We start from the raw sequence: 19,411 nt of genomic DNA on the forward strand, positions 1-19,411 counted from the left end.
GAAAGGAACTGGAGCTATTATCTCGACAGAATTAATTGTAAATGCACGAATTAAACGAGCGCCCGCTATGAAATTGCCATTAAATGACTGTGCGTGTATATAACAATGAACAGTCCGGTGGATATTCGTTATTTTGTAGTTGCTGTTGTCGTTGCCGTTGTTGTCTGCTTAATAGTGAATTATTAATTTTGCCAATTACGGGTGCAGCAAGCCGATACGTGATAGTTCGGCACGAGTCGAAATTTCACTCTCGCAATTAGCACATCGTTGGCGAGGTTCGCGATCGATGAATTTAAATCAGCGTCGTCCTTTTCTCAAAGTCTCGTTATATGAAAGATTATTAAAATCCAAATTTGCCTGAATTTGACATTTATTTACGATCTGTTCAAAATTTCAAATTTAATGTTTCAAACGTAAAGGCCGTCACACACAAAATGCATAACGTCGCATAAGCATAGCATAAGACCGCTGGACCAATGAGCATCTTACGTAAATTAATATGGCGACATTATGCTGGATGCTCATTGGTCCAGCGGTCTTGTGCTATGCTTATGCTACGCTATGCATTTTGTGTATTATAGCCTTTACTCTCATTCTTTTTTTTTACTATGGATTTCGGTGTGAAGTAGTATATAGAATTATTAAATCGATTCCGAAAGGATTGCGGTTTGGTCTCGATTTTGTTCCGTTTTGCATTCTCTATATGAATACCGACGTCGTTGCGCGTCGATTGCATAAACCCCATGCTTCGAACTTACCCGCGCGTCCGCACGCGACGCGCGTTTATCTCTCGGCGAAAAATTCCTATTATCCCCCGGGAATTTTTATCCGTCGTACACTCCCTCCGAGCGCTATTTTCTGTTTCGAAATATTTCGTTTTTTTCTGGCAAGCGCCACTTTGACCGCGTTCCTGGACCGGGGAAAAATAAAATATCGGCGGCGTCGTAGGTCGTAGGGCATTCTCCGCAGCAGCCCGCTGCGCTGTGGAGAGCTGACCCGTTTTTTTATAAAGAATTGAAATTCGGAGACCGCGATGTGTTCCCAGGAATTTCATTAAAATTATGGCTTGGATATTGGAACGCGGCTCGGCATCGCGCGACGGATCATCTGTGAGACATGAATTGACTGCCTTGTCACGCATGCATCTTTTACGAGTGTATACAGATTATAGTTCAAAAGCATCTGAAAATAATAGCGAAACGAAAGTTAAAGATGTAAAATACTTCAATACAGGCAAAAATTAAAATAAACATTTCTCAGATGCAAATTAGAATATTATCATTAAAGTAGTTCAAATATTTTAACTTTTGTACGGAAAAAAAATGAAGTTGCTTCAATTAAACGTCGACGTCACGGGTTGCCACAGACATAAATAGTTAATTCAATTGGATATTATTGGACCAAATATTTAAATTATTAAAACAATTATCTGATGTTTTTTGTTCATTAATACTGATGTTACATCAATAGGTTTTATCTCAATTACACTGAGGCTGTTCATACATCTTTTATTTTCTGTGTGTGAACGCGGATGAGATTAATAAGCGCAAGTTAGTAAAACTCCATTCGGAAGATATATCTCTGTTCTTGTTCTTTTATATATAATCCGTGTGGTAATAATCATATTACATTCATATTTCGCGTATCATATTACATTCTGATTTATATCGCATTTGCATTCTCTGATTTTGACCGACGAGCGCGCGCTTCTCATAGCCGCGCGGAATATTTAGTCATTTATTCGGCTCTCAGTCAGTCTCGCGGCAGCGAAGTTATGGCTACTGTTGGTTTCATCGGGTATGCGCATTACTCTTGGTGCGAAATGGGATAGCGAAACAGGGACGGCGGTTGCTTCGTATTAGTCGCGAGCTCGAGTTTTCGCCGACAAGAAGATGATGGATCGCCCCCGCGATGGAGCGACAACGCGCAAATTTAAAACGCGAGGAGAAACTTAGCAACACGTTATATGTCGCTTTGATCGAGTGCTCCTCAAAACGGGCCTTCAATTTTGACTTAATATTGCCAGTGACAAATGAGAAATTTCGCCCGGCCGCGGCAACACGCCTGAATCCTCGACAAATTAATTTGATTATAAATATTTAACAGAATTCTCAAATTCGTAATTATAACAAAAGTTTTTATAAAACATTTTGATTAAACTGCATATATAATATTTCTCGTGCTCGAGCCAATCTACGATATTAAACGAAAATATATCCCAATGTAAAAAAAAAGTACTTTTATATAGTACGATATAATAATATAATTTATATTTAATCTTTTGATTAGCTCATAAAAACTTGTGAATCGGGTTCTGTAAAGCACGATAAGAGTAATCCCATTCTTGCAACTTATTCGGTATTAAAGAAAACTTAATTTTGTAATTAATGAATTTTCGTGAAGATTGTAAGTTTTTAAATTAATTGCAGAATTTACTCAGTAACTTCTACAAATAGCAAAAGAAAATTTAGTAAATAATAAGAAAATATTAATCGCTAAATAAATTAACTTCACTTTTAGGGGAAAAACATGATAAGAGGAATCTTATATCCTCCCAACTTGTTCAATTTATTCCTGGTAGCTTCCTACGTAGCTTCCCTAATTTCCGCTATAATCATGTTTCATGCCCTAAGTGGATCAACCTCTATACGTGCGCGCGTTAAAGGGTAGGAAGACTTGCTTGCGTCTCTTCATGATGGAGGAAAAGATATTTTTTGCCAAGAAGAGAGAGAGGAAAAAGTGAGAAATAGAGAAAGAGTGAGAGAGGAAAAGATTATCGGTGACGGTAAAAGCGACGAGACCCTCGCGGCCATTTCTGAGGAATCCACGCCGTTTCACTTTATCGCTCTCGTCGGACCGTCCTGAAAATACGGAAACGTCGCCGTGTGTCCCCGGGGAATAGCAGTTAGTTTTGCAGTCGATCGGGAAAAGGGCACGCAGTCGCTTGTGCCTGAAGAAATTCGCCGTGAATCGCGTTTTAAGCGGTTCCGTCGAGAAGTTATTTCAACGCGAATGTGCAGTAGTTTCGATTATTGATCAGACGCAAAAATGTCCCGCGGTATCCAGATTTAGAAACTCGTACGACGTTTGGAATTGATACAAATCTATGCGGAAAAGTTATATTCCTAAATAATGAAACGGAAAAGTATGAAAAAAACAATATGTCAAATTTTATCAAATAGAAGATGCTTCGGGAAACAAACACTAGTTTGGAGTTCTTAAAAATATACATAATACAAATTATATTAAATATATGTTATTATCGCCTAAAGATACGTTATTACATATTTTCGACATTTCTTCTAAAGCATCCAACCGATTTTTTTACGATAATTGGTTTTCATATAACGTACTTAATGTCTGGTATTATTGAATATTGTCGCTATGTATAGCTATCCGATATTTCATCGGCGAAAGTTTGCGATTCTTATTCTTATATAGAATCTTATGGGTTAAACGCTGGAGTGGCCAACTTCGTGATCCTTTAATGCGCTTTTTAAAGAGCGCATAGAAATAGTTCGATGGAAGGGTACTCCTCCGTAATTCAATCGATTTGGAAAAGTATCAGCGCCGAAAGTTTGCGCAGAAAGGACCGAAGTTCTGCAAAAATTGCGTTTCGACCACTCCATCGGGAGTTCTTCTCGCTTTTATCGACTTCGCTCAAGAAAAATAAAAAAAAAAAAAGAAAACGCGGGGAAAAAAGGAAATAGGAAATCTCGTTGTGCCCGTAAATTGCTTCGCAGCTTTACCAAGTTTTTTTTTGTTAATATTCCGCGAAAGGGATAAAATCGCGAGAGAATTGTGAAACTTGGAGGAAACTTGCAAAATATATACGGCACGCTACGCTGCGCGCTGTTCAACGCCGTGCATGTATGTAAAGAACATGGAGCAGATAGAAAAATATCTTCGCCCTAGACTTGCCAGATGTCTTAGCGCAACGGTTGAAGATGAGCCCGCGAATATAAAATATGCTCTTACAAACGCTCCGCGCCGAGAGATTCGTAATCTACTGCGAAAACAACGTGATTAAGTATCGGCTCGCATAATGCATTGCAAAAAGTTTGGCCGTCGACCATTTAAACGTGTATTTTGAGAGAACTTTGAGCACTGCGACGAGGAAAATGAAAGCTTTCCTAAAAACCGTGCGGTCATTATTTATGAGAAAATATCCCGCAATATAAGAAAACGGCAAGCAACCGTATGTCTGTCTTCATTACGTGACTTAAGATTTCTGATTTTTTTTTCTGGACTAAAACTTTTGTCGTAATGAATTTCACGATGTTATTATGCGAAAGGCCATATAGTTCAAGAGACTGCCTGTTTTTGGCGCGGTACCCATCACACTTAGAATTCGTAACGACAGACGAAAGTAATACTAATTATTCCTGAGAGTGCTTTGAACGCGTTTCTTCGTGTACGGCGTTACACAATTGTTGCGATTACCGTAAGCTTCGCCGTGTCGAGCCGTGAAACTTCGGAATTAAATTTTAGAAGTAACGGTAATGAAGTTAACGCGCCGTAGTTAACTGCGCCAGTTAGGCGAGTCGTGTAGCCGTTTCGAGTTACGCACGCAATGTCGAAGTACCCGCGTCTCACGGACCTACTCTCTAAACAGCAACATTCTTTCTCGAAATGTATTCTTTTTTCCCATTTTACCGAAGTAAAACTGTAAAACAACAAGTTTTCAAGAGTTTTCACGCAGGCTGCAACAAATGATAATGTCTCCACGGAAGAATACGGAATTTGGAAAGTTACAGATGTACATAATTTTTGGAAGAGAGAGCGCGCGAAATTGGATAATATTGCATCTGGAGAAAATAATTTTGTTTTTTGTTTTTCTCTGATAAATCAAAATTTAATACTCTTTTGCATTTCTTGAATAATCATATTTTTATGATACATTTATAATGCTTAATAAATTAGCGTTTCATAACAGATTAACGATTGATAATCTTTAAAGCAATTAACAATATTATAAACATAAACATTATATTTAATAACGTTCATAATATTTATAAAAGTATGGTAAACATATATTCGGCATATTATACCTAAAGTATTCGAGTTTAAATTTTACGAGATGCAGGAAACGTATCACAAGAGCAACAGGGTATAACGCTATCTTCCTCCGTTATTTATACTGCTTGCCTAAGAAACAAGCATCAAGCATTGCCTGATAAGAAATCGCAAAACTGATGTTTCCCACGGCGGCAATAACCTCATTGTATTCGAATTACGCAAACGAGATGCACCGCGACGATATATTTCTTTCCCTCGTGTTCCGCGTTGGATAGAAAAGGTACAGTCGCCGTGGCTTTCGGAATTATTTATAAATTCCGATATCGAGTTTGCCGAGGCGCGCAGGCGAAGTTGCGAAACGACTGCTCGATGTCTGTAAGTGGTCGCAGCTCAGAACATGCATGCATGCTGGCGAGTATAAACGTGAGAATGGATCGCCCTCTGTTCGAGGATTCCGGTCATGTTCAAAACCATTTCAAAACTCGCAGAAAGCCTCCGAAGCATTTTTACAATTCTCATGTTACGCCGCGTCAGAAATATTAATAAGTTTCGGAAATAATTTCCATTTCTCGAAGAGGAAAATGTTTCTCGAAACTAAAGAAAAGATTGTAGAAAATTCCTTTCGATTAAAAATGAACAACGCTTTTTTAACAAATATCAACAGATAATTTTTAAAAAAATTAAATTTCGCTGCATTTAACCAACAAAGCTTCGATAATAAATTTTTAAATTTGGTACAACGTTGTATTTGATTAACTTTCTGTTAATTTCGGTTTTATCGCGTGTTTTTTCGTATATCTAGCCTCTAGCCGGTAAATATTGACAATATCTTTGTAGGTACTATCAGCAGTTAAAACGGTCCCGGTTACATCAGAGCTCGGTGTTGAATTTTCTAGGAAAAAGAGGCGAAGCGAGAGCAGAAGAGAACATACATCGCTCGGCACAAATATGAGCGGGTGACGACACGAGAAGCAGGCGCCAATAAAAGGTATCGACGTATGTTCCACGGCCATCAACATCGCAGAGTGAAAATTCATTCCACTGTCTCTCACGTCGGAAAGGAGGGACCTCGGGTATCGGAATTTGCCTGTCGAACAAATATCACCGAACGAAAGAGAAAGAAACAGATAAATAATTAATAGACGTGAATATATATGATCCCGAGATTGTGACTCGTGTTGGAGTTTCCACTTGTCGCGAATTAATGGATTAAATATCCCCGTGCTTTTTAATAACTAATTTCTGCATTACGTGGATATGCCAGCGACACACGTATATGTATATAAAATCTGTACATTAAAAACAGTGAATCCGAACAGAACGGGATAGCGAAAAATAACTCGATTGCGAGATATACTTTACATCTAATAGAAATTTTATATCCTCTTATCTTGTATACCATTATCTCTTTATATTTTTCATTACGATATAAATTCGCTCTCGGACTCCTGTTGAGTTTAGCATAAAAATCGCCCGCGATACTCACGACTGATTATCCAAGAAAAGGAAAACCATTTTCTTCGTGTTTCGTGCGAATATATTAGCCGCGTGCAATATCGCTGGCTGCTCGTCACGGTCGACGATTGTGCGGTGAAAACGAAGCTATTCTAAAGCGCGATCCTCGACGACAAAGGACAAGCAGCCAGCATACATCCTCGAAGCAATATTCAGGCTTTCGCAGCCCTGCTGGCGGGCGAATTTTTTTTCCTTTCACCGACACGTACGAAGACGTGATGATCCATTGTCGGGGAAAGTCGCGCAATTCCCGACGGTCGGTCGGCTCGAGGGAGGAAGGGGTGTAGGACCGCGATGGTTTGAGGTAGAGTGTGCACGGGGAGAACGCAATAATGTCGGCGCGTTAATGCTCGTGGAAATAATGTATCGGCCACGGTAATGTAAATTTCACCTACTACCACCACTACCTGGTCGATACGGCATAAATATGCGTGAAGAGCACCAGGGGGTGGGCGGTTATACGTACACGGAGGCTGGGCGTGTGTGTTTAGATGGTTGCGTGCACCGGGTGCATGCGAGAGTACTATGCAACCAAAGAGAGGGGCGAGGGAGGCTGCGGGAATGCGTGGTGTAATGGCCTGCTACCGAGGGTGCATTAAGGCGGTTTATGCGCGCGAGGTGGATGCGAGGGGGTTACTTTTAACCCGTCTCGAATGCCGCTCTCATTGAATGCGTGGCAAAATGTCCCGGCGGGGGCCAGGGGGGCGTTCGATAATCGACGCGGCGTTGAAAGCGCCGGAAGGATTCGAGCGCGGCTCTCGAGTTAATGGAAGATTAATTATGGAATTAAGAAGTTCCGACGTCGGAAATATATAAAAGCTAACGCTAAAGGAAACGCACACGCGAGGGTTTCCGTCGCGCAATAATAAATAATGTTCGGCGACGATGAAAAGCGCCCTCGTCGTGCCTCTAATGAAAAAAAATTTAGAGATGTCGAGTATAACGCCCGATATTTCTAAATGATCGTCACGTTTCGCGATTTTCTCCACGACGCGCGAAATTAACACTCGGGATCAGAGTGAAAAAGAAACTCGAATCGTTTGCCATGAAAATCCATTACTATTCGCGATTAATTCGCCTGTATATTTCCGATCTGACACAGAACTTGCGCAAGCAGCATATACGCGCGCACACCCACTCGCATACACGGAAACGCATCCGTGCCAATCGATTACCGGGTTTCAGAACGCGCGCTCATTGTCGGTACAATTACGAGCGAGCGCAATATACGGTTTCAAAGGTGGGTATCGCGTTTCAAAGTGACATAGCTCTGCTCTATGCATCGCATACAGATATTACAATAAATGGTAGCGCGTTAATTAATGCAACGCGGGTGCCTTTCGATGTAAAGAAATAACCGGGTGAGCGCGAAGGAGACAGAGATGAAACGTATTCAATTCAAATCGTCAATAAAATTATAATTGACGTATGGTAATCGCGATTGGCGCCGCCGTTCACTTTTGTCGTGTGATTCGCGCGCGTTGAAAAGGGCGCAGGAAATTAAGAATCTTCGTGAGGGAATCGCGAAGAGGTCCAGCAACTACGATGCTCGGGGAAAATCGCGAATAGGAGGAAAGGAGCCTCTCTATTAAATCGTTAAAGCGCTTTTGTTGCGCGCGACGGCACAATGGACAAAACACGGATAAGAGACGATGAATGGCGGAGATGTCATTTGCAGAGAGCGATGATACACTCTCACGGTAGGTGCATTAAGGCAGTTTATACACGCGAAGCGAGAGGAGCATACGCTTTCGCGGGCCACTCACAGCGATGATAAGGTACTAAAACGTGCTTTAATCAATAGCTGAACTAGAGACAAAAATTAAGGATACCTGACGGCCGAAGTTACGGCGATTATTCAATGATTTTGCTGTACAACCAAAATTATCGTTCGATGGAATTCATAACATATAGAAAGCTTGAAAAGATAATTTCTCGATTACTAATAATAATTCCAAAATAAGTATTCTAAAATAAGAATAATCAAATAATTTTAATATGCATTTCATTAGTTTTTAGCACAAATCCGAAATTAATTAATATCTCTTCAAAAACTTTACGAGGCTAAATTGTTTTTATTTACGATCGAAACTTGAAGACATAAATACATAAGAAAGCGATGAGAATGTTCAGGTGAAGGATATTTACGGTGTAATTAGGACCCTGGAGTTTTCCAAAAGTAAAGAAACTTTGTGCGTGATTCTCAGAGGAGTTTGAGAGTGCAAATACATTTCTCTCCCAATCTATTTTTAACATGTTTGTGCTGGGATGCATTTCACAGATTCTGCCATATTTCAACTCTTAGGTTGTCGAACAACTTTTCTCAATAATTCATATACGATCACACATCAATTTATATCGTAAAATATAGAATTTTGTTCCTCGAAAATCGCATCGACGTCCAATTAACGTTAATTGGAATTAAATCTTTTTCCCTGTTTGCAAATGCAAATGTCACCCGACAATAATCTAACGATGAATTATTCAGCTGGATTTAAATTGTTCACGCTGACGCAATTCGGCTTTGAGCCTGGGTAGTTGCGTAACGAGGCGAAGAGAAACGGGGAGAGGCTTTAACAGATTTCAGATGAGAACGCACGTTCGCGACACAAGCCGAATGAATTATATCTCCGGAAGCTTATCAAACGTGACAAGCGCACGTCGAATTCGTATGCACGGCTCGCGTGCGTCACGCTGCTAAAGAATTATCGCGCCGTCTCCTTCGCCGTGCAATAAATCATGCTTCGAGAGCGCGAGCGCTATCGCACGCTCGCGTCAGTTATACGCACGCGTTTACTCCCGGAAGTCCCGGGACACGAAGATCCACTCGGACAGTCTCCTCCCTCCACCTCCCGTCGGGTTTATTCTAATTTATATCGGCGTGAATTAAAGGATTACGTAATAAACGCGCTGAATTATGGAGTCGGATATGACCGCTTCGATGTATCGATCCGGCCGGTGCCGCGGTGCGGCGCGGCGCGCGGCGTGGGAACGACCGGCTACGAAATGCGTTCGCGTTGAATACCTCCGACCGCGTGACCTTATGCAATTATCCCGCGCTCCCACTCGCCCGGAATTAATTCCATTCTACGTCGAATTTATATATTAAGAGAGAAATCTTAATATATTTTCATAATCCGTTTCTATTACGTGACATGGATATTTCAGGAATTTTTCAGAAACTTCAACAATTTTAACTTAAATTGTGAGCTACAGAGCACATTCATAAACTAAAGCAAGAAAATTGAATGCGTATATAAAATAATATACAAGTGAAGGATAAAAGGTGTAATGTTCAATGTGCGACGGGCTTGAAAAGAAAGAGTTAAAGGCGGAATGAGATAAACCTTTTCTATCGACAGAGTTTCGCTCTCCTCAATTACTCGTATGCTCTCAAGAGAGAGAGAGAGAGAGAGAGAGAGAGAGAGAGAGAGAGAGAGAGAGAGAGAGAGGTAGAGCGAGCATAAATTGAAAACAAATTAAATCCCCGAGATTGAGTTGCGTCTGCGTAATTAATGTAAAGCGGATACGTAATCCCGTAGTTGTAAAATCCCGCAGATACGGTCGTCATTGCAACCGACGACGACGAATTTCATAAAAACGTAGGCGAAATTACGTCTCTCTTAATTTTCAGAGAGTTCGCACGCTCGATAATAATCGATCGGTTGATTAAATACGCTTTGATACGTTTCAATCGCATCGTCACTCCTTTCATCTGTGGGTTTTGCGTGAATTTATAGTCGCTTTTCCTTCGACAAAATTTTGATGCCGATTACTTTCGCACCATTTGGACGTTTCAATAATTTAAAATTAAATCAAAGATTGTTTTCAAACTTATTTTATATTTCTGTAGAGCACGATACATATTAGAATTGCAAGTGTATTTAATACTAAGTGTTAAACAATTTCTTTTCTTTTAAGAGAAAAATCAACTTTAAATTCAAAGAATTCAAAGAATTCAAAGAATCTATCATTGAAAATAAAATCGAGACTTTTAAGGTACTCTTTGTATGCATCGTCAAATGCTAAAGCTTTATCAAAGTTTCCTCAGTATCAATCACTTATAATTTTACAGAATCGATGCCAGACCATTTCCGAGCAAGAATCGGAAATTGCTGACGTGATCTTCACCTACGAAAAGACTTCATTCCCCATCCAATATAAACGCGCTTTTCATAATTCGTCAAATTGGATCGCGAGATGCGTCGCGATGATGTACACGCTTCCACAGTATCAGCAGCGACGTTGCACGTGGCATATGAAAAACGCGCACACGTGCCCGTCCTTTTTGCACGACCCCAATTGAAACGCGTTAGTTATGCGCGCGCGTACATGCGAGGAATCCGCCCCGGGCTCGGCAGAGCCGAGCAACAAAACGCGCGTCGCGTAATTCCGCGCGACCTATATTCTAACAAACTATTCGTTTGACGTATCCATCCCCCTTTTTTAAAAAGATCGTCTCTCCCTTTCTCTCCACCTTTCTCTCTCTTACCCCCCCCCCTCTCTCTCTCTCTCTCTCTCTTCCTCTCTGTTTCGCACCGAGAATGTAACATCGATCTGTCTAGCACGCTCTCGGCAAATCTCTCGTCCATCTGCGCACGCGGCTCGCTTTTAATCCGCGCGACAGATCTCTCGTCGGGTATTAATGGATATCCTATTGCAAACACTTTTTTTCGTGGAATTCCTTGATTCGCGTGTTAACGAGTCCGACGGTAATTGCGCGCCGCGCCCGAGCGGAATTTTTTTTAAGAACGTAACGAAGAAGGAGTCGTGCCGCGGGCTCGATACGCGGATACCTTGGATGTTCACGGAGAAATTATTCGGATATATTCAGTACGACACGCGCACTATCAGAATGTTCCATTACGCTGTTAACGCGCCCTCCTGATAGAATTTAGCAACATAGTTAGATACCCTTGTTCTAATGTTCCGCTGTCAAAGGGAAGCTACCGCGCTCTGGGATTCCACGGCGTGGCTTAAATTTTAGATAGGGTGTCATCCGCAGGAAGAGCTTGAGCTTCCTGCAACTTAATCCTGATACGTTTAATCCTTATACGTAACGTATCGCGATAAATAGTATTCATACGGTTTCAATCTTTTTGAATTTAAACCCAAATTTGCAACGTAAAAGAAATAAAATAAATAAAAGCAGATCTCTCTAATTAATAAATACAAATATTTCGGAAAATATAACCAGGTTACGTAAACATAATTACACTTAGGATTCCATTAATTTTTATTTGTCAATCACAGTTTGCGTACGTAATCATTAAACTTGGAGTTGCCCTCAGGGAGCAACGTTCGATGATTCCTCTGTTAGATTTCATGGTAATTTCTTGGATTATTCATACTCTCTGTCGTGAGATTCGTATAAACTTTCCGTAGTAAAATTCAACGGAAGCGGATACGGGGCGACGGTTGGGTCTAGTGAAACAAGGGGAAACGGAAACGCGCGGCAAGAGAGAGAGATGGAGAGAATGAATGAACGAGAGAGGGCGCAAGTTTCGCTTACTTTCTCCATTTCTTATGGGACGGACAGTAAAAAGGAGCGACGAGGAAACTCTTTCTTCGAGTGGCTGGTTAAGAAGTTTTATAAGTTGCCGGCGTCCGCGGAATGCTGAAAGGTCAATCAATTTTCCGCGGCCTTCCGTTTCTCTCCGCGATGCGTTTTCCGCTCTTTTCACGATCGCGAATCCGATTAGGATAATGTGAAAAAGAATTGGGTAACGCGTTCGATGTATTTATGCATCTCTAATTAAGATCGCTCGAAAAGGTATTGCTCTTTCAAGCGAGAGCGGGGGGGAGGGAGCGTTTCACTCCGCGGCGACGATTCACCGGCGGAGAAAGGACGAGTTTACGTGTTTGAAAGTGGAATCGATACGCCGGAATCGTTTCGGATCCTTATTTCCACGCGAGAGGAGCCGCATAAGAAATTTCCTCCTTTCGTAGCATGCAACCGGAGAATCCGGTCAATCCGTCGATAAAGTTCTCAAATAAAACGCGCTGCGAGAAACTCTCTGACGTTCGCTACGTTAAATGAAACTGATTTCCACGCCGGGGATAAAGGTGAGATCGCGAAGTTTTGCGATGCAACGCGGCTTTGTCCGATCGCTCTCAAAATGATTTATCTGGTGTAAGAGCCATACACAGAATGTGCCGCGTTACTTTTGATCGAATTTTATTCGGACGCGTGATATTTCATTCTCATTTTACCTAAATTGGATTCCCACGTATATTTGATATACTCGCGCGCAGGTAACGATACTTTGTTCTCGCATTCAAATTGATCAATTTTGCAGAAAACAATGGACGCGAAAGTCAAAAAAAGGATAAAAAGCTTGGCGTCCGCGCATTTCGCGTCAGAAGGCAGGAGAGTTGCGGATATAATAAGCGCGAACGCTGCGAGACCGTCAATTGTGGAAAACGCGGACCAGTTAAAGCAATTAGCGTGGGACAGGACCGCCGCCCGCCGCCGCGGCCTCTAATTTTTTTTTACCGCTGAAAAACAGCTAACGGAATCCCTTCCGAGCTCTCGAAATTCGATTTCCTTGCGCGAAGCCGCACCGCACGGGCCGCAAAATGTTATTTCCGCATACGCGCGGACCATCTGCGCGTTCCTATTTGAGTCGAATTCGCGTTTAATGAAAAAATACCTCGAACGCCTGCGCGAAGCTATATATCCCTGTATAACAGCGATAAACAAAAAATACTTTACGGGTTTTGCGAGCGAGAACGACGGCATATATATGGCGAAACGTTACAGGGAAATGTTACAGCGAGGCTGTTCCGCGAAAAATTCGACGAATTACACGAAATTTCAGTTGACATATGACATTTCCGTCGATTTATCACATATGAAATTTTTGCGAGGGTTTTCTTAAAACGATAGTCTTTGTAGAACAATGTAAATTACGATTAGCTAAGTCTGAAATCAATGAGATGACAATACTAACAGTAAGGAATATTTTAAAATATAAGGCTATGCTTACACACACGCATTATGTTATATATATGTGTTACATATTATGCTTATATTATGTGTTACATACAAACGACCAATAAAATAATCAACATGAATCGACACATTATCCTGAAAAATTTATGTTGATCGTTTCATTAATATTAATTTAAATGTTCGTAATGATTTGTATACACAAAGGGTTTTTTAGATACAAACTAATTAAATTGCTATCGTTGTTTTGCCGCTTTTGATATCTACTTGCTAGCTATTCGATTGATACCACTGCTAATAAAAGCTTTATAAGCTCAAACTTTATAAGAACTGTCTATTCTGATAAATATTCAAAATATAAAAAAAATTGTGCTAATTACAATCGTACGTATTAATTAACTAAATACTCTGCCACTGTATTTTGCGTGATGTTTTTAGCACTCATTTTGCGCGCTCAAGTCATTTCTGCTGAATGAAGAAAACACGTAAAAAAAAATGCAGAACGATTTTATTTAGACTTCAACTTCAGTTTACCGTGACGCAAACTGAAACTAATATAACGATGCACGAGTATAGATATATGAACTTGTGTGTTTTATGATTTCTTTATATTGTCCGGCAAAAATACGATCTTTGCTTTTATTTCAAATCGTCACGGGATTGAAGGTTCAATTTGTAATGAAATGTCATTTTAACGACGCAGATTATTAAAGTTTTAGCAATTGGAGTTTCTGATGCTGAATCGAATAAAATCTTTGTTACTGTAATACGGCGAATTTGCCCACAAGTCCATTTGAAAACTAAATTTCTGATATAACTACATTTACTACATTAAAAAATGAATTTATCCTTAGCAGAGATATAATAGGAGGAAAACAAGAATTCCATAAGATAAGAGAGTTTCACGCATTAGTTTCTACCAACAATGTGGTCCAGTAAAGCCGGCGGCGCAGATTCCTCTTTGAATTGTTTATAATTAATGAGTCTCTCCCTTTTCTCTCTCTCTCTCTCTCTCTCTCTCTCTCTCTCTCTCTCTCTCTCTCTCTCTCTCTCTCTCTCTCTCTCTCTCTCTCTCTCTCTCTCTTTCACTTGATGGCTAACATTAAACGCACGCTAGAATGTTTCTCTGTCCCACTAACACGTCACTCGAGTAGTTACATGCAGCCGGCGAGAAACCAGGTTATTGAGTTCGTTCCAGTTTTTGGCGCACTAAACGGACTAAACGGACCGTGGATTCGGATGAGCTCATTTTCACCGCACACGTATGCGTGCTTTATTCACAGACACAAGGCAAGAAACAAAGGGGCGAAGCAAAGATCTCACCGAGCGTAAAAACCAGAGGGCGATTCCTCGTGCTACTCGCGCCTTTCGACGGTAAATAACCGTTGAAGGTATCGACCCCGATCGTAAAAGCGTGCGAACATACGAGCGAAGTACGCGATACCTTTAAATCGCGCGAAGCTGAGGTAGAGGATGGATGTTGGGGATTATTGATAGATAACTCAACTTTCAGGTTAACCGTTAAGTTAACAGACAACTTTCCAGCCGCGAAGTCTGAAACGCTGTTAATCTCACACGAGAGACGTATTATTAAAAAAAATAAAATAAAAGAAGAAAAACGTGAGATAATCGCTAAGTGACGACCTATATAAATAATGTAATTAATGTAATTAAGACCGGCTTAATAAATAATGTAATTAATTTAGAATTACATAGCCGCCGTCGTTATGTTGTACAACAAATTGTATTAATTTATCTTACCCGGAGGCGTAAATTCCAATGTGTGGTGAATCATTAAAACCACTGCTATTCTATTCTCATACATATTCAAGTTGAAAAAGATAGAATAAATTTATAAAATACCACGCACATGCAATTATATATCTCAATCCCATAATTTGAAATTAATAAATGTAACCGATTAACTTTTTTATTAGCTTTTCTACAATTCTTTGAAAAGCTCTTTTTTCGATCTGCCACAGCATGGCAAGGTTTTAAGAGCGATTTATTACTTTTTCTTCGTACTTTCAAAGTTCTGGCCGTGAGATCGACGTGGCATAAATCGCGAAATAGTGCCGGCCGGAATAATAAAAATTATCGAACAGCTATCACGATGGTTGATAGAGAGGAGAGAAAATTGGTAGCGAGAGAGAGAGAGCGAGCGCTTGCCTCTGACATTAATTAATCATTCGCGGAGAGCGGTCGAGTTACTCGAGTCTGATGAATTATCGCCACCTGAGGAACCTGCCTCGGCGATATACGACCCGCCGCGCCGTATCTGCCTATAATAATTCTCTTTATTCAAGCGCGCCGCAGGATAAATTCGCTAACGATGTTCGCGTGGCGTTATTAACGTGGAATATCGCGACGCGCGAAGAGCAAATGTTTAATCCGCGTGTCAGCGCGACGAGGCTTTTTGGCCGACTTTTTGAAACCACGGAACCCGCATTTTCTTATAGAGGAAATATGGGCGATTACTTAATATGATAATGAGAAACCCTACATGGCATGAGCATGAACACAAAACGCTCGTCGAGTATGCTGGTGCATGATATGCGAATGTCATTACGAGATCTGTACTTCACATCTTATATGTACTTGATATGGTTTGATTCAGCGTCTATGAATAATATGTTTAATTGTGGTCACAGTCGATACTAAATTAAAAAATAAGCTTTTTTTTAATTTTTAGACATAATTGTATACATAACACATGTGAGATATAATTTAAAGAAGCGATCCATGCAATTTAAATAAAAATATGTCGGTATCATATTTTTATTTTCTTAAAAATAACGTGGCTGATGCTAAAAGACAAGACCTCGGGGTCAAAAATAATAAATGCATAGGGTAGATGCAAAGATGTGTGCACGAAAAATACGTGTGAAAAAGTTTAATCTAAAAAATGTCCCGGGGAAGATAACAAACGCGTGGAAAAATCTCGCACCTCCATTTGCGTTATTAAGCATGATAGAAAATGAGAAAGGTAGAATAGACAGCGCCTGTAATAATATCGTGGTGCAAAATTCGAACTGTGCGGAATAGAGCGTATAGACATATCGATATGTCATAACACCTGCTACCACAATGTGCAATTATCGACATCGCGAGCACAATTCTCTCAGCACTGTGCTTTGTGGAAGATCGAGGGAATAAAGACCGAATAATGCTTGAACAAAATGCGAAATGCCAGATGCTATAATTCGCGCTCGATAACGTATCGATACACGATAATCGAGACGTGACTGGTCGCTTTAATAGTTCACTGAGAACATAAATATTAACATGCATCTATACATAATGTATTCGTTATTTTATGAAATAACATAAACTGCCATTAATCTTCAAATTAATACCAGAATATCTATAGAATAATAATTTGTATTATTATCTTATCGGATTGTTCTATTGTGTCAACTTATAAATAAAGAAGAAAAATATTGACATATTTTTATCTTCTAAAAAAATATATTTCTCATACAATTTGCAGCATCGATATTGCTCGCAATTATTTTTACCGAAATGCGGACTTCACAAGTCCATTAGAGAGCACTGAACGATCTAAAAGACGATCTCGTGTATTCTGGTATTAATGCCGCACATCAGATTTTGTTTCCCTCTTCTTTGATAGACACGCTCACTAACGTCACCCTTTCTCTCTGATTCCACGGCCGCGTGCACATCGGCAAGAGGGAAAATGCAATAGGCATGCGACCGAGCTTCCTACCGCGAGCGATTTTTCACGTACATTGTTGCCCTCGAAGATCCCGGCCAGCATGATAGTCGTCGCCAGCTGAAACGTGTCACGTGCCAGGCTCGAACGTGTGGTTTTCCCTGCCCGCGTCCAGAAGATGGGGACCCTCGAGTTTTTCACTGAGAGCTCAATTTCACAACAGCTCGTCGTTGAGTCGCGGGGAAAAAAAAACGAGGAGAAAGAGCGGACGAGAGCGTGATCGGAAGAGCCGCGGGGGTGTGTGTGTGTGCGTGCTTCCGATCGTGCGTGACCACTCTGGCGAACCACGTTAGGATAGAACGCGAGCAGGTTGACACCTTCAGGGAGGAGATCGCGCGCAGAACTGACACCTTACGCGCGCGGTCCAGCTACCCTCAGCATCCAACGGTGGCGGCGGTGGCGGCGGCGGCGGCGGCGGCGGTGGTGGCGGCAGTCGAGGGGGATGAAGCCGAGCACGCGCGAAATTCCGCCCCCTTTTCCCTTCCGGTTCGCCCCTTCTCTCTCTCACCGATGGGCCGCAGCCACCCATCCGCCCATCCGCTGCCTCTCCTCCTCGTCGCTTTCACCCACCGCGACCCTCCTCTCCTCGGTCAACCTCTGTCGTTGCCGCTAGCACTCTACGCTCTTCGTTTCGTGCTGAATTCGCGCTATCGTCCACGAAATTTGACTTCACCCTTTACTGCCTGCTGGTGTCTGTACAAATCCCTTCGTCCCAAAAGTAGAAAACTACTGACACGCGTATTACTTTTTTTCCTTTGTAAGTAGGACACGGTAATTTAAATGTGCAAATGTGTTTCAATGGTAAAAAGCAACTCTTCTTGAAAGAATTATTGTAACTCAGTCTTTATTACAGTAAAACATGGTTTTTTTGTTAATATTAACATTTACGATATAGGAAAACTATTTTAAAACTTTCCGCAAATTTATATAAGCATTTATCTAAGCATTTTATTTAAATATATTTTTAATATTTTATGTATTTAAATATAGATACTTTTTTTCATTAAAAAAGTAATATAGTCAAAGAGAAAGAGAGAGAGAAAGAGAAACAAAGATTTTTAAAGAACAAGAAAAACGGAATTGTGGCAATGTCTTCGAGCATTATGTTACATAATTATTTCGCACAGGCGATTCTAAGTTTTTTAAAATAAAGCTTCTTCCATATCCGCTCCATTTAGTTGTCTACTCTATTCCGCTTTAATTAGCAAACTGTAGATCCACAGAGTTTGAGAAAGGCAAAATTAAAGGGAGGAAGAATTATTATATTTTTCTTCGTTACGCGATTATTTGCAAAATTTGGCCGCTTTTATGAAAATTATTACTGCAGCATGATATATTTTTCGCAGAGAATAATTTCAATAATGAATATTTGTACTAAATGTGCAATCAGTGTCTGATTAATTATTAAAGATTAATGCATTATAGTGAGATTTTTTGATATAATTTTTTCAACATTATACTGCAGAGTGAGAGAAAATTATTTAAATTCTCATCTTTTTCGCTATAGCGTGAGCTATTATCTGCCGGAGTACTCGACATTTATTACGACCTCTTTGCTATTGTCCAGAACGAGCACGCAAACTGCCCAAGCGAGCAAATTCTGCGCCAAGTAATTATATCGCACAATTGCATGAATATTGCACTTCGGGAGAAAAACTAATTGCTCCGAGTTTTTTTCGCAGGACAAAAATTTAATTTCCACCGCAGGCTGTTTAACGTGCTTGTCTTATAAGTTTCTAATCTCGTAAATTAAAAGAAAGATGTAAGTTTTTCACGCAATTACGATTGTATTAACTGGTAGTAATGTTAAAATAGTTTTCATAATTTTGTTATTCAAAATACTGGGTAATATTTATATATTTCAGAAAATATTTCTGTATCACAAATTAATACCGATTTACTTAATTCAACATATCGCGTTGTTGCAAAAATATAATCCGCCTATAACTCTCTGCGCTGAAGTTGATCTTCACCTTAAACATCTGGCCGTCGTACCAAGGTGGCTGTATGGGCTCGAACACGCGCGAAATTTTACCCCTGCTCACCACCTTCTCAACGAGAACAGCCCCTTTACGGCCCTATTTCGTCCGAGCGAGCGCCTCGCACCTACAAAGGGGCGTCGAGGGCTGAAACCCTCCCTAATAATTATCAGGCAATGGAGGCCATATTGCGCGAGCCGATGACCCAGCGGT

General features: G+C 40.6%; 1 protein-coding gene across 3 annotated transcripts in view; it reads right to left on the reverse strand.

The window, feature by feature from the left end:
• Positions 1-17,553, reverse strand: part of LOC139774849 (cell adhesion molecule Dscam2) — a 166,484-nt gene extending 148,931 nt beyond the window's left edge. For all 3 annotated transcript variants that reach the window (XM_071710345.1, XM_071710343.1, XM_071710344.1), the window contains exon 1: positions 17,235-17,553. The gene's annotated coding sequence lies outside the window, so the exon portion shown is untranslated. The remainder of the gene's footprint in view (positions 1-17,234) is intronic.
• Between the last annotated feature and the right edge of the window lie 1,858 nt (positions 17,554-19,411).

The sequence above is a fragment of the Temnothorax nylanderi genome, unplaced genomic scaffold (genome assembly GCF_030848795.1).
Source record: "Temnothorax nylanderi isolate EJ_2023f unplaced genomic scaffold, tnyl_v1.0 TNYL_tig0088_pilon, whole genome shotgun sequence".
In the NCBI taxonomy this organism is placed as follows: Eukaryota; Metazoa; Arthropoda; class Insecta; order Hymenoptera; family Formicidae; genus Temnothorax; species Temnothorax nylanderi.